Raw genomic sequence first — 16,441 nt, forward strand, 5'->3', positions numbered from 1 at the left:
CATAAAGTTTTCCAATATTTCACTAATTAGCCTATACAATGACTTTAAATCAGTATGAGAAATATTTTAAAAAAAAACGTACATGTATACATGTAATTGAAGATTAGTAAATAATTAGTCATAAAGATCATATTGTTTGAAAAGGTGTATATTTATGTCTAATTTGACAAAAATTAATTAAATGTATTTCATCATATTTGCATGATTTGATTTTAATTTTGATAGCTTTTTAAACTACCAGGTTGTGGTGAACTATCAAAGTGGAAGAAAATCTGCGACTATCAAAGAGGATGCCCACCAACAGATCTGCAAAGCTATAGCAAGAGGTGGAAACGCAGACAGTACCATAGTTGACATTTTGCGTAAACATAACCCAATGGTATTAGTGCAAGGCTCCCGGAAGATTGTGCAAGAAGAATGTAAAGCAGTTTCAAAAAGAGGTTCAGGAACACTACTCCAACAGAAAACCCATGCAGATTTTTTCAACTTCCGATGGGAGAATATCTACCAACAACTGCAGATGATGTGTCCAGCACTTTTATCTATAATAACAGCTACTGTGTCTGACATTCCACCTGTTGTTGGAAGCAAACCATTTCTTCATGCTTTGCAAACTGTAGGCATAACACTTCATGAAAGAAGTCAGGAGATGGCTGTTATGCAGTACATAAATGGTTTTCTTTTATATCATGGTGGATGCACACAGCGGGTATACATGTACTTTGTGTGAAATATTTCCTTAAAAAAGAGATTTTTTTTTTATACTATTTTAAAATCTTTGATGCCTCTTGTTTAGTAAACCTGTACTGTTATTTTTAAAGTGGAAGTAAATTTATATTTTCATAGTACAATTAACCCTTAAGTATAATAGCATTCTTATATGATATGTTATGTTTATTTTAGGACATAGAAAGACTATTTCATGTTGGGTTAACAGTACATCCACTCACTATAAAGAGAAAGCTACTTGACTGGCAGGATGTGTTGGACAACGAAATTTTAAGGATTCGGGATTCTTGGGCTGAAGGAGGAAGTGTCAAATATCAAATAATTGGAGACAATTGGGACAAGAACATACTTCCATCATATAGAACATCGGATCGGAAAACTATTTCTCTTCATCTGTTTCATGTGTACGCCATCGTGGATAGAGTTATCCCAACTGAACATGGCTGTCATGCTTCCGCACCACATGACATTGAAGTTGGAACCTTCATTCCATCCATAGACGACCAAAAGAACTTGATGAAAGAGTTAACATTTATTTACTCCACATCAGTCATCAAAAATCATCCTTAAATGCAGAAAATATATGGAAAGATCTACCCAAAGCATTTGGAACATAAATATTCTTACTGTGTTGGAAATAAAACAAAACAAGTAATTTTGTTATACATGTAATTATATTTTTTCCTTACATTGAAAATCAGAAGAATTCAGTGTATTAATTGATGTTTAAATGTAAATGGATATTATTAAAAAAACAGATTCAGTATTGAAATATATACTTTATGAAACATTTTAATTTTATCAGTAAATAATAAAAAACCATTTAGCTTTTAATGGAAGATATACAAGGTTACATTTTTTCTCTCTATTTTTTAAAGTACCCACTTGGACTTTTTGATTGCAACGAGAATAAAACACCTGAGTTGATTCGGCTTTTGAAAACGTTATCTGTTTATGTCCCATGCAAGGATGGAGAAGTAGTGGAATCTGTCTTTTTTGGAGGTTTGTTTTATATAATAATGAGACTTGCAGTTGTTTTTTTAGTTCATCTAAGATAACAATATTATAGTACATGTATACTACAGAAAGATCCTTATGTGATTTATCTTGTAATGGTTCTGTTAAATATTAAGCAAAAAAGCAATAATTCATGTTGCTTTGTGTTTCTTAAATAAAGGTTTAATTGGTAGACTAATATATATAATCAAATGAATGTTTTAATTAGGTGACAGATTAACAGATGAACGAGTGCAAGCAGCTCAGAAAGCTATGGCTAATGCTGAAACACCGCTGCAATAATTACAAGGCTTTGTGTCCAAATTGAGGACTTCCACAGACTCATGAATTTCTTAAAGGTATGTATTTGATACATAATAGTATGTTTCTTGATTGACAGCGCTTTATAGAAGAACTGTTTGTTTCAAGTAAAATTTAAAGAAGGCTAAAATGCTTTGAAATTCATGGTACCATTTCTTTTTAGGCTATACACAAACTGACATATTCAACCAAGAGTGCTGTGGACCAAGGCACAGTATATTACTATCGGTATGATAAAGCAAGTTTATTTGACTCGTATGTCATACATTTAATGTGTGTATAATAACAGATTTATTGTGAAAATACATGCTACTGGCTTTCAATTATTTTTTATTTAATTGATTGTAGGAACCTCCTGAACATGAGAAATGTGAAAGGACAAGTGTATAATGCCTACAGAGCATACAAGATGCTGTACTATGGAATCCTAGACGCCATCTGTTTGCTACTTTTCCTGAATTTCTTTGACGTTCCAGACATTGAACATGCAATTGAACTGCCAAGAAACTTTGCAGTTATGTCAGTTGAAGAAAAGATAGAGTACATTGACTCTGTTAGTGAAAACATTCTGAGGAAGTATTTTTTTGACAGTACAGATGACATTTTTCAGAATTTACGTAACATTGTGTGTGACCCACAACACCCAGAAAACTATTGGACATCAACACTAAAGGAAGGAAGATTTAAATGTCATCATTGTGACAAAACATATGCACGTGTTCTCTCTTTACAAACCCACGAAGAGAAGGTTCATGACATTCAAATTGCAAAGCCATAAAAAAAACCCAGAAGAATAAAACTCAAGACCAAATGCACAATTACCTTGTCATGCTGTTTAAGCTTGTTATTTTGCACAAGAATTAAGACACTGCTGTTGATATGGGTGACGGTGAGAGGCTTTAAAATCAGCACAATATGAACTTCCTGTCTACCATCTGACAAACAAAGTAAAGTATTCTATTGGCTCGATTCATTTGATATCGTTAACATTTGGCATCCTCCCTGATGACCAAAAGGAACGCCTAGTAGCCAACCGCTTCGTAAATTTACAAGGTGGAAAAAACAACAATGTGTCATTGGACGAATACCTTGAAATGTTAAATAGGGACAGCAAGATTGCTTGCTCTGGCCATAAAACAAAAGAAAGCATCCTTGCCCATTCAAAGGAATATTCCCACTTAATAAATTTAGTTAGTCACTTTGATGTCATTACTGAAATCCATAGCAGAAAGGGCTTCCATCACATCCCTAGTTACAAGGAAGATGTTTTAAAGGTCTTAAAAGATTTACAAAATACTAAAATGAATTCTATTGTTCCAAATCGAAAATTCAAGTCTCAAAATATTTCAGTGGACAAAAACCCATTTGACAATGCATTTGTTGGATTATCTACTATGATACATAGACATAAACCAAGCCAACCTTTTATTCGCCTGAGAGATCCACGGGTATAACTGTGTTATGCTCAAACTTTTCTAGCCATTTCTTCCTTATGACTGCAACTTTTACATATATCAGTACATAATGACTGCTACTAGTTTTTGAAATGGTAGGTACTGTTGTACATGATGTATCATGCATAATGTATCACACACTGTTTCTATGGTGTTTTTTGTTACTGTTTAACATGTATTGTTACTTGTACAACCTAACTTTGGAGCATTATATCAAGTCAATCAGACATACGGGTAATTATAAATGAGCAACATTGTGATTGTATCACAATATCAAAAATATGCATTGCATCTTTAATAAATATTCTACAGCCACCTTATTTGATGTTTCACTGTGAATGTTATTTCAATTATGATACACTTGGTTTACATTTTCTCTATGATGTTATTTGGTAGCAAATTCTAATTACATTGATTATATAGGTTGTAAATGTTTATTAAGAGACTAGATTGTCCGATCATTTTAAGACTCTTTTTAATCTCGTTCAGAAGAAGAGATCTATGAAAACAGTAAAATTTTAAAAAGCCAAAATACCTAGCTTATGTCTAAAATCATATCTAAAATTTTAAAAACGATGTGAAGAATAATTTTTTACCAACTGATCTGGTATCGACACAATTATGTCTAAATAATGAAACAGAAACTTATTTTAACTTCAACAAATTTATGCATATATAATCATTGTTGAACATGTTTTGGTATGAAATGAAGTATATGTTTCTCTAGTAACACTCTCTATCAAAAGACTCTGTAAATCCTTTACAGTGATTTCAAGATAAATTCCAAATTCAGACTTATACACATTGTTTTCAGTAAATAAGACAGCACATAACAATGAATTTCAAAGATCAATAAGAGATTAACATTGATGGATAGAGTTATAATGGTTCATATAAGTCTCAATCAGATTCATATTCCTCTGTTTTATCACTGTCACTATTATCACTTTCCTCTGTGTTCACATTAAAGTCATATTTTTTCAATTGGCACCAATATACATTTTTTACACATACATTTGAGGGCACAATTATCACAGCATGCATGCTGTCCCACTAAACTTTCTTTTACTTTAATCAGTTCGCGGTCATCCAAAAAATTGTCCAAAAGACAAAGACGTCTACAATCATTCGTAAGAAGTATTTTCTTAATGGCTTGATCAGCCAATCGTTGCTGATACGAATTAAACATTACTAAAGTAATAGATGGCATGTTGTGCCTCCCTACTCTTCCAATTTCTTGCACAAAATCTGAGACATTTGACTGTGCACCATATAAAATAACACTGTTAAAACCTTTGGCATCTATGCCCATACTTAGTGCACTTGTTGAAACTAGTATACGAAGTTTACTGTCCGACTCTTTCAGTTCATTAATTATGAATTTTTTCTTAATGTCTTCAGTTTCTGAATGATATAAGTCAATATGATGGACACAAGATGGCACCTCTTCAATTAAAAAATTATACACTTTTGTCGCATCATTACTTGAAGTACAATAAATTATAACCCTTGGGAAATTTTCACATAAATCTTGGAGAGGGTCGATAAGCCAAAACATGGCAGTTTCTATATTTTTTGGCACCTTTTTTACAACTAATTTAATGTTAGGTTTATCAGGTGAAACAATGATTTCTAAGGATTTGTCACTAAGATTGAGGCACTTCTTTACACGTTTGGCTGTTTTCTTCGTGCATGTTGCACTCAGAGCCAACACATTGGCATTTGGAAATAATGATCGTAGCTCTCCAACATGTCCAAACCATTTCCTAAATGCCTCTTTGCCATTCTCACTCTGTCCCCTATAAAACATATTACACAAAATGTTATTGTCTAACGGTATTTATTATATCTCATTAAAATTTGGTGTTATATAGATCTGCTTGCTTTAAACAGCTTTAATATTTATTTCATGATAACTGCATTTATTCAATATTAACCATGAACTCTATTATCATTCTTCTAAAGAAATTGTAATTGAATCCATAGGCGTAGTCACAGGGGGGGGGGGGGGGGCAGCGGGGGCACTAGCCCCCCCACTTTCAGATATGGGGGGGGGCAAGGGGGCAAGAGTATGTCTGTGCCCCCCCACTTAATGTCGAACAAAATCACAGCTATGTTGAAATTATATTAAACCATTATAACAGTTCTCATTTTATGGCAAATTTATTTTATTTTCAGCAACAACTGAGTAAGCATTTCTCTTGAAGTAATAGTAATGTATAGTAATTAAATCTGTCGAGACCTCTTGTGTTCGCATGTTTGGGATAGGGAGTGCGGGTCATAAATTTGACCTAAGTTTCGACGTTTCTGTTTCACTCAGCATCTGTTATCTAACAAAATTACATGAGAGGTACAAGCTGCCCCTTGTGCTGACATCTGACAGTCATTATTTATTTGTTGTATCTCATTTCTTGTTTAACACATAGGCCGTGAAGTAAGATTTGTCAAACCTCTGGATTTTTTAATTATTTGCTGATTCATTAATGATTATATGCTTGCAGTCTGACCATCTCTTTCAATCAGTAAGTTTTTATGATTATTTTGTTTTGTGTTATTAGCAAAATGATTAAATTGATATAGAATTAATACATCATAGATGAAACTGTTGTATAAGACCACTCATTCACGCTATTCTGGAGTTAACAAATTGAAATATTAATGTTACTGTAACTAAAACACAAATTAAGTTAAATCTATTTGAACACCTGGAATTTTATTTCAGAACAATGAATGAACTTGACAATTTATTGTCAGCAATGAAGATAAACGATGAGGACTCTGTGGTAAGCATACGTTTAAAACATTTGCGAAGAGTCCAGGGTGATTCGTGTCAACCTGATTATGAAAGACTCCAATCAGATAAATTAGCGTCAATGTTAATTCCATCGGAAATAAATGTAGATGAAGGTGGCCAACAAGCCCTGAAATGCACGGGAAATTGAAATTGCTTATATAATAGTGCATCACTTGTGCTCTGTGGAGATGAGCATTTGTCCACAAGTCTACGCATTTTAACTGCTTGCGAACTCTTCAGCAATGGACAATTGTACACAGATCATCCTGCTCTAGAAACTGTCATCAAGAACCCAGAATTTATGTCTAGGAATTTAAATGATGCCAGAGCAATGATATTTCCTACAGCTGAGATTAGCAGTGAAAATGAAACCAATGTGAGAAATGTTGCACTTTCTACATGTACAGATAGGGCATGGTCTGGTTTAATACATATCATGGCATTGGCCACAGTTCTCCAACGCCCTATATACTCTGTTTATCCTGAGGTTAATATGGGAATCAGGCCACTTTTCAACAATTTATTTTACCCAGTAAGTTCAAATGAAGGGCACATTGAGATTATGTATATCATGTGGTCTAGAGATGTCAATTTTGATACACGTGATGGTGCTTTGTTTGAACCAAATCATTTTGTACCACTCGTGAAGAAACAAACATCAGTACATCAAAAAAGAAAACTGTCAGAAAGTCCACAGATATCAAGAAAAAAAATTAAGCAACAGAAATCCATAAGTTCTTTCTTTCAGAAAAAGAATAAAACATCCGAGAAACAAACTGAAGGTATGAAACCTTCAACATTTACAGCATATAAAGAAAAATCAATTTTAATCATACATAATGAGACAGAAAAAAGGCTTGGGGTAAAATGCTGACGATGGACCCTCCACTTTGGAGGGTCCATAGTGGAGGGGGTGGAGGTTGGTGTGTCAGTCTTAATTCAGAGTCCGTTTGATCTGTCGTTCCAATTATGTTATCAGAAACAGAATGTGGCACATTGTTTTATTTATTTGACTTTTAAACACAAGCACATAAAACTTCTCTCCCCTAATTGACGATGACGAATGGTGGCACTTTCATTTAGGTGCTGGGTTTTTTAAAAGTACATATTGTTCATTAGTTCTACACAAGGTGTATATAGTAAAAATATTACAGTTGCATTTTTGCTGAAATGGACAAAATTTTTAAAATTTATAACAGCTTATGAATTTTATTCTACAAAAGTGTAAGTCTTGTAAAAATGATTAATTTATTTTATATTACATTTCCTTTGAATGTCCCTATGTCCTGAAGATAATTGTGCTGAAATTTCTAAATGCACTATGACATGGCGAGACATTTCAAACACCGGACATTGTCTCCGACAACAATCCGCATTGTTAATACATATTTTGCAACGAAGCTGACACTCTTGGTGACTTGGAATTCGGACTCAGATATTTCCGATAATCATATTGTTTGAGAACAAGATCATCGGGTGGTTTTCTTAATTTTTCTTTAAATAATTGTCAACATCCATAGCATTTTTTTTTACTATTAATATATTAACATTTGTTACTCGGGGGAAAAAAGATAAATCTCTCCTAACGTTGAGGTGAGTAAACTTCCTGTTCACAGTCTCACTGGACTCAGAATAATTGTTACACAAACATAGAGTAATTTATGTATCCTGATAAAGTTCATTTGAAGTTGCTAAATTCATTAAATGTTAGGACCTCCCTCTCCTTTTTTTTTAATTTCTAATAAACAACCCATATGTTTTAGCTATTTGGTGCATGATGAAATTGGAATGACAGATCATACGGACTCTTAATTAAGACTGACACACCAAGCTCCACCCCCTCCACTATGGACCCTCCAAAGTGGAGGGTCCATCGTCAGCATTTTACCCCAAGCCCAGAAAAAATGGACATTCAATCCGATCAGAGTGACAAAACAAGCACGCTGTATGAAGAAAAATGCCAAGTCATAGAAGATAAGGATTCTGCCGAAGAGAACAGCAACAAGGAAAGTGCACAAAAAATTATGGAAGGGGAAATAGTACAAGAAGAAAAACAGAATTTAGTTGACACAGAAAATACAGAGTTTATGGATTCATTGGCTGACGAAAGTTGCTCTGAAAAACCAGCACTCGCAGATGACTGTGCAGACATTTGCTGTACTGGTAACACTCCATTTCAACCACGTGATAAAGCCATACTACAGCAAACAAAAGTCACAATAAAGAGAAAGAATAAAACCATAACAAGAGCTGTTCAAGGGAATTGGTTTGATGATTTTCCTTGGCTTACACTTTGCACAACTAGAAAAAATGTCTTCTGCTTTTTCTGCAGAAAGGCTGTTAAGAGAAAAGTTTTGATGCTGAGTAAAAATGCGGAATTGGCCTTTTCTAAAAATGGCTTTTCAAACTGGAAAAAGGCCATGAATCGTTTCAGGGAACATGAAAATTCATCAGCTCATAAAGAGGCAGAATTAAATATTAGGAGATTGCAAAGTGGTGCCATGGCTGTAAGTGAGCAGATAGAGAAAAAGGAAAAGGAAGACCAGAAGAAAATACGATTGGCACTCTCCTGTCAGTTGTCTTCCTTGAAATTTCTATTACGACAGGGACTTGCAGTCAGAGGACACAGTGAATCTGAAGGTCACCTCACTCAGCTACTTAAATTGCGAGCTGAAGATAACCCAACAATCTTGTCATGGATTGAAAAGGGGAGATATGTTTCTCCAGAAATTGTGAATGAACAAATTTCTCTGATTGGACTGGAAATTTTGAGATCTGTGCTTGATGATGTAAGACAGGCAAAATGGTTTTCTATTATGGCAGACGAGACTATGGATGTTGCATACAAAGAACAGTTAGTTGTATGTGTCAGATGGGTTGATGACAGCTTCAATATTCATGAAGATATGTTAGGTCTTTTTGAAATTCATTCACAAACAAGTAACTTTATAGCTTTGGCAGTGAAAGATGTTCTTATTAGAAGTGGTTTGCCCTTAGAATTATGTCGGGGTCAGGCATATGATGGTGCGCCAAATATGTCGGGATACTTAACAGGTGTAGCAAAACAAATCCAGAACCAGTATCCATCTTCCATTAGCGTCCACTGTTTTGCTCATTGTATTAATCTTAGTGTTCAAGATGTTACCAAAAAATGTTCCGCAATACGTGACTCAATGGACTTGGTCACTGAAATTGAAAAACTTATTTGTCTATCTCCAAAGAGAAAACATCTCTTCATGCAAAAGAAATTGCAAGAAACAAATCTTAGTTCACCAAAACTCAGACCAATTTGTCCAACTCGATGGACTGTTAGAACATATGCTATAGAATCTGTAATTCAGAACTACAAAGTTCTACAGGACGTTTTAGATGACATACATACTAATACTAATGATGAATACTCCAGACGAGCAGGTGGACAACTGGCTATGATGGAAAAGTTTTCAACATATTTTGGATTGAAGCTATCACACTTAATATTTGCTGCATCTGAGCAGTTATCCATTTCAATCCAGGGGAAAAATACTTCAGCACAGGATGCTATCAGAGCTTCAAAAGCCACTGTATCCTACTTTGAGCGCCAGAGAAATGACTCTGTGTTTTCTGACTTTTATGATGCAGTTTGTGCAGAGGCAAAAGACCTGACAGACGAACCATCACTTCCAAGATATAGGCGTGCCCCCAAAAGATTAGATGATGGATCCAATCCCCATAGATATGACAATCCCAAGGATTACTTTAAACAGCAGTTCTTTGAAGCATTAGAACAAGCTGTAGGCACTCTTGAAAACAGATTTGAACAAAAAAACATGACCATCGTCAAGGAAATCGAATCACTTTTGTTAAATGCAGCAAATGGAGAGTTGTTTTCTGTGTCTGAAGAAATTGCCATACTTTACAAAGATGATATTTCTTTTCCAAGGCTTGAACAGCAGCTCAAAATGTTGCCTGATATTTTCAAAGTTGACAGTGAAAATGAAATCAAAAAAGTTACCTTGATAGATACAATTTGTCAACACATGAAGGAGCCTATCACAAAGAAACTTCTGTCAGAAGTTACGAATCTTGTACAAATTTATCTTACCATTCCAGTCACAACTGCCATACCAGAAAGATCTTTTTCGTCCTTAAGGAGGATTAAAACCTACCTCCGAAGTACAATGACGCAGGCAAGATTGAATCACTGTATGACTTGCTTTGTTCACAAAGAGAGAACAGACCAAGTCAACATCAAAGAAATAGCAAAGTCATTCATCCAGAAGATTCCAAGTCGGAAACTGTACTTTGGAAACTATTAACTATAGTTTTATTAAGACTGTTCTCTTTCAGTTTGGTTTCCAAGAATTAAGTATTGAATTATCTAAGGACTCTTCATTTTCAAACCTACATGTATAAGTTTAATAAATTTGTTTTGCATCTGAAAAGTATTCTTTATGTTTACATATATGTACTTTAGAATATATTCTAGCCATTCCGAATCTCATCAAGATTAGTAATTTCTACAAGATAGCTGCAGTATTGGAGATTCTGATTGTGGTATACTTGTGATGAATGTCAATCAACTTTAAATGCACTATTTGAAGTCCTCTCATTCAACTTAGACAGGGACTTGATATTACATGTTTTACATCTTAATTTCTTTATATTACACGTTTTACATCTTTCTTGGATTTGAGCCCCCCCCCCCCCCCCCCCCCACACACTTTTAAGTTTGTGACTACGCCTCTGGAATCCAACATATAGATTAGAATGTTTCACTATCAGTCATTTGCATGTACACCACAGGCCAACTAATTGGACACATATTATGTATCAATATGCAACTTGAAAATATGTGCACTTACCATGTTGCTATTGTATGAAACTCGTCAATAACAATCGTTGAGACTTCAAGACTACTACGCATTGATTCTCTCCATTCTGGGTTGCCAACCAATGCCTCTGGGGAGCCAAACACAATATCTACTCTTCCGTCAAGAATATTTCTATCATCTTCGTCACTGGACCCTATAAATAAATATTTCAATAGATTCTGAATACCCGGTATATGTTCTTGTAAATTCATTCAAAATATTACGATGTTATACGATGTTATAATGGGTATTTCGGTAATTTTGAGGGGCACTTCGGTGTTTTCAACGGACATTTCGGTAAATCACGGGCATTTCGGTTAACTCTATGTGCCGATTTATTTTATAATCTATCAAAAAGCACACTGCTTTCAATGTATTTTATTCAAAGCCGATTTAATAAAGCAAAACAAAATATGCAATATAACTTTTCATGCACCAACCTTTATATGCTGCAGTCAAGTTGGAAATACTTCGTAAATATGCCACCTGGTCCTGCATAAGAGAAATCAACGGGCAACATACTAAAATTTTGCCAACCTTCATGCCCATCTCCCTCCGGACAGGAATTGCCATCTGGAATGGCAGAGATTTTCCAAATCCTGTAGGAAGGACCGCCGAACAGTCTTCCAAGTTTACTAGACACTGCAATATCTGTCTCTGTTCTCGTTTCAAACTCGGAATATTAAATTTCTTCAACACCATTTCAATTGCTTCGTTCATTGTCTCTTTCGTCGCCATTTTGCTTGCACAACCGAACATTAGAAGAAAGACGTTTCTCATTGGTTAAGAAGGCATTTCCGTCTCCAAAACGATTGGTCACTATTTTTACGCAAATTCGACCCCTGACGTGACCCTCTATGGGATGTTGTTAGATGTTTGTGTAGCGAGTAAGCGAGCGGATCTAACATCTAATTTTAATTAGATTGTCATGAGCGAAGCCTTATACTATGGTAGATGAGGCAAAGACATAGCTTTCTTTTTCCTTCAGGGCGTATACCTTCTGTCTTTTTTTTTATCTATTAGCAAGGCTGAGTCTTTGATTACAGCTCCTGAGAGAAGAGTAGTTCATTGTATGACATTACTTTTTGTTGACCCCGTGTCCTTTTTTCCACAATGCTCGCGAAGGTTATCTCTTTAGGAACCATGCAATACCGAGGCTGCAGTGTTTATACATACAAACTCGATGTTCTTAAAGTTTTTGGAGATCTGCATTTCTGTGGCTCATTTAACATAATGTATAAACATTGTGTTTTATGCTTATTCAACAAAGGGAGGCCATTCTGAAAACGATAAGTGCCGGAATTTGCAATTAAAGATTAGACATGGCATTCGATTTCACTCATTAGTGTTTTTTTTCTCAGCAGAAATGTAATTATCATATGATAACCGGAAGTGTTTTTTTTTAATTCGAACTCGCACAAAGCTAGAGTACAAGGAAGAATACTCCATAATTGTTTTGAAACATCTTTTATTCTTATCGGGTCGGTCGAAAATGGTTATGTTAGCCCAATTTATCAACATAATATTAGTATTGAAAGTTATTTTGCTTTACATTGGAATCGCTGAAAAGGGACCTTGTGAACTGTAAGTGTTTTTGATATTTTGAACACGTACAACTGCCAATAACCGTAGATGTAAATTACACGTTACTTGATGTTAGATGATATATAATATACTTCACACAACATATATTTCAACAAAAGCTTATTAACCTGGTTTCATTTTATCACATTTATAGGTCATGAATTCACAATTTACCCAACGTTTGAAGAAACAACTGAACGTATATCGTTCTTAAAGCAATTATTAATAAATCATATTCATGTAGTCATTTAAAGAGCTCAACAAACTGAAAACAAAGTCATTGCCTTTGATACACTCTTAAAATTGTCGTTATGATGTTTATATTGTTGTTAAAATCATAAAAAGACCATCTTCGAAAATAAACCCCATCAGCTTCTTGTTTTTTTATACCATTTTCGTAAATTCCAGTTTTCTCAACGGTTGTTGTCCGAACACGTAATGGAACTCAGAGGGGAATATGTGCATTGGTTAGTGATAACAATAACAAGTTGCTGTCCTTTAAAAAAAGACTGCATTGTTTGGACTATATGCATGCGTTTCTAACGGAAATATGAAATCCTAAACATCCGAGATTTCCCCGACTCTAACTTTGACGCTTTTTTATTATGATATGTTTGGAAGATACCTCCAGTTGCAAAAATGTAACGATGAACAATATAAATGTGTACGTTGTATCCTGTATTCTGACCCGTTACCCCAGAATTTAATTAACGTAATTATGACTAATATTAGAACAGATAACATGCAAAGATTAAAAGTCAGTAATGGCCGTTTTTCTAATCAGCTTCGTCCGTATTAGATATCAGACAAACTTAACTATTTGCAAAAACATTACACCTTACTATGCGGCGGTCATCTTTATGTATTTTTTAAATTTTTATACTTTGATTTTTTTTCTTTGAGATTTGAACTTACATATCGTCACAATATTATTAAATCATCTTTTGCCTTAAATGCGTAAGAAATTCATTTGAAAGTACTTTAGCCTAGCCTATAAAAACATTTTTATTTTGCTAGCGTTGATCTTAAATGCCGATCATTTATATAAAAGAAATACCTTGTGTCTGTATTGTTAACCTACATCTTTACAACATCAGCTCCTTCAAACTTAACACGTGTAATGGCAGGTAATCCCGACCCCGAATTAGATTAACGCGTGCTCGACTTGGCTGCGTTTTAAACAAGAACTTAACGTAACGACGAAGTCGTAACTATTTTCAGTCTCATGGATAATCTTTAATGAACAAAACCATTTATATACAAGTATACCGATGTCCACAATTACATTTTACTGCCATGGGAATAGAAACATTGATGAGTTTATGATCAATTAGCATTCTCTTATTTAGTTGTAAGTTGTTAGTTCTTTTGTAAAACGCAGTCCTGGTTCTCTAGCCATAATCTTGTGCGAGAACTAGGCTAGCTCATGCGCAAGCTGAATTTTCCTAATTGCATCCGGTTTTACCGTCCTGGTCTATTTTCTGCGTGAACGTTTGAGTTTTAATCATATTTTTTTTAAATTAAAGCTGAACACCGCTCGTAAATAGGCACTGTCCGCCATATTTCTCTTTCAGCACCGCTCTTCCTACACCCCTATATAAGCCTTAGACCTCTTAACAGTTCAAAGTATATCGCTGTAGAGGTCTCACCTGTGTGGACGTACATCTTGCCTCGCCATGTTACTCGGTCGCGATGAAATTGTCAAGTTTTACGTACTTTTTTCAAACCAGGAGAGTACTAACATCAAATGAACTGGTCATTGCATTATTTACAGACATAATATGCACACAAATATCAATTAAATACATAAAAATCCAAAGACAACGAAAGGAACACTACACGTCGGCCACGAGTTTCAGATGTGCAATCGGGTGTAACGAAATCGAAGGGTTTATATACCAGGTACCTGTGTGACGGTTCCTATTTACGAGCGGTGTTCAGCTTTAATGTATGTTATCAGCAAATCAAACTTTGCCTTGAGCAAGTAGTTTTTACGCTTAACAACCAAGGCATGCTTATATGATCAACACGATACAGTTGTTTTTTTTAACTTTTAAGTCTAAATGGACTCAAAGTTGAAAACAAATACCACTTTTATTTCTCGAAAAATTAACAACTGTACGAATTAAATTGAATTTTGTTAATTATTTAGTAACTATTTCGTAACATATTATTGATTTTGACATTGATACTCAAATAACTAAAGTTTTTTCTGTGCACTTTTATTCAACATGTTTTTAGATACACGCGTATGCCTTATCCTGTATTAATTTTACAATTGGCATTGGTATACATTGAAATATATGCATGAGTACATTTTAAGAGCCGACTTTTAAAATGTCATTGATTTCATGATAACATAATTACTTAACAAAAAACTTAATGCAAATCCAACGAATTTTTTTATCCATTAAGATTGTCGAAGTGGATACTATTGGATAAATTGCAGCAGGACTTGTCAGTACCCTTACTATGGATTAGAATGTGGTCAAAAGTGTTCTTGTGAAAAAAACACTTGTGATTTTAGGAGAAGATGTAATAGTGGTTAGTATATCGATGTCATTTACAGTAGATTCTGACCTATGGATCAATGTATTTGTCGTCCACATGTATATGTATCTAGGAGTTATAACAAAGTGTCAGTCTAGTTAGAGGACAAATGGACTTAATACTCTACCAGATCTTTAAAACGATTTTGTTTATAATGCAAGGAAATAAATACTTTGTTTTTTCAATCGCATGACCCTATATGATTAATAGCTGGTATGCATGGGATTTAAAAATTTAAAGTTTACTAATTAGGTCGTAATATATCATATAAATAATGCAGAGAAAGCCAAATTCGAATTGAATGTATTAAAGAATGAAACGTAACAGACACGAAAAAGTTATGAAATATGTAATAATACAGCTTTATATAAAAGTAAGAATTTTTCGATATGAATAAGCACCGTTGGTCTGGTCATGAAAGCTTTTTCTTAAAATTTCCTAAAAAACCTTGAGATACATTTATATAGTGGCGATATGTACAATGTACATGTACACTGTGTTTTAGTACGGTATCTCACTCCTCGCGTTTGACTTCGTTCGCAGTACAGTTAAGGTGGTCAATAAAAATATCGGAAAGTTTTTGTGATGAAAATACGTATACATTAGTTCAACTGGCATGACCTTTTTAAAATCAGTAACAGTCACTCAAATGCAAAATATTTCTTTATCTCTCTCTCTCTCTCTCTCTCTCTCTCTCTCTCTCTCTCTCTCTCTCTCTCTATATATATATATATATATAACAGTACAATATTTTACGTTGATAGTGGTCACGTGATATGGCAGTCGCATGATACAAGCAGATAAATTTGTTCTTTTGAGGTCATTTAAAAAATTCAATATTGCAAGGGCCTAATAATGTCAAAATTCACAACTGAATTATAAATTAACTTGATGTTATATCGTGGATTTTGAAAAACGTTGCGAACTTTGTAAAATAAGATTATTTGTTAGTAGAAACCGTAACTCATAATGCATATGTTGAATAATTTTGAAGGTCACAGGGTTAATTTCATTAAAAAATAATTATTTTGTAAGATATTACAGGGATCGTAGACGTTTTTAAGTTACATAGCATCTTTCAAATTCACATGTAAAAGTTTGTCAGGATCAATTAAGTGTATGCCTTTGCATTTAAGTGATTTATTTAGGTACTCAGCTTT

The 16,441-nt window shown here is 34.2% G+C and overlaps 2 pseudogenes; one reads left to right on the forward strand and one right to left on the reverse strand.

The window, feature by feature from the left end:
* The first annotated feature begins 293 nt into the window (after positions 1-293).
* On the forward strand, positions 294-2,829 carry LOC128169465 (uncharacterized; annotated as a pseudogene).
* A 1,571-nt stretch (positions 2,830-4,400) lies between these two features.
* Positions 4,401-11,720, reverse strand: LOC128169470 (bifunctional 3'-5' exonuclease/ATP-dependent helicase WRN-like; annotated as a pseudogene).
* Between the last annotated feature and the right edge of the window lie 4,721 nt (positions 11,721-16,441).

The sequence above is a fragment of the Crassostrea angulata genome, unplaced genomic scaffold (assembly GCF_025612915.1).
Source record: "Crassostrea angulata isolate pt1a10 unplaced genomic scaffold, ASM2561291v2 HiC_scaffold_140, whole genome shotgun sequence".
In the NCBI taxonomy this organism is placed as follows: Eukaryota; Metazoa; Mollusca; class Bivalvia; order Ostreida; family Ostreidae; genus Magallana; species Magallana angulata.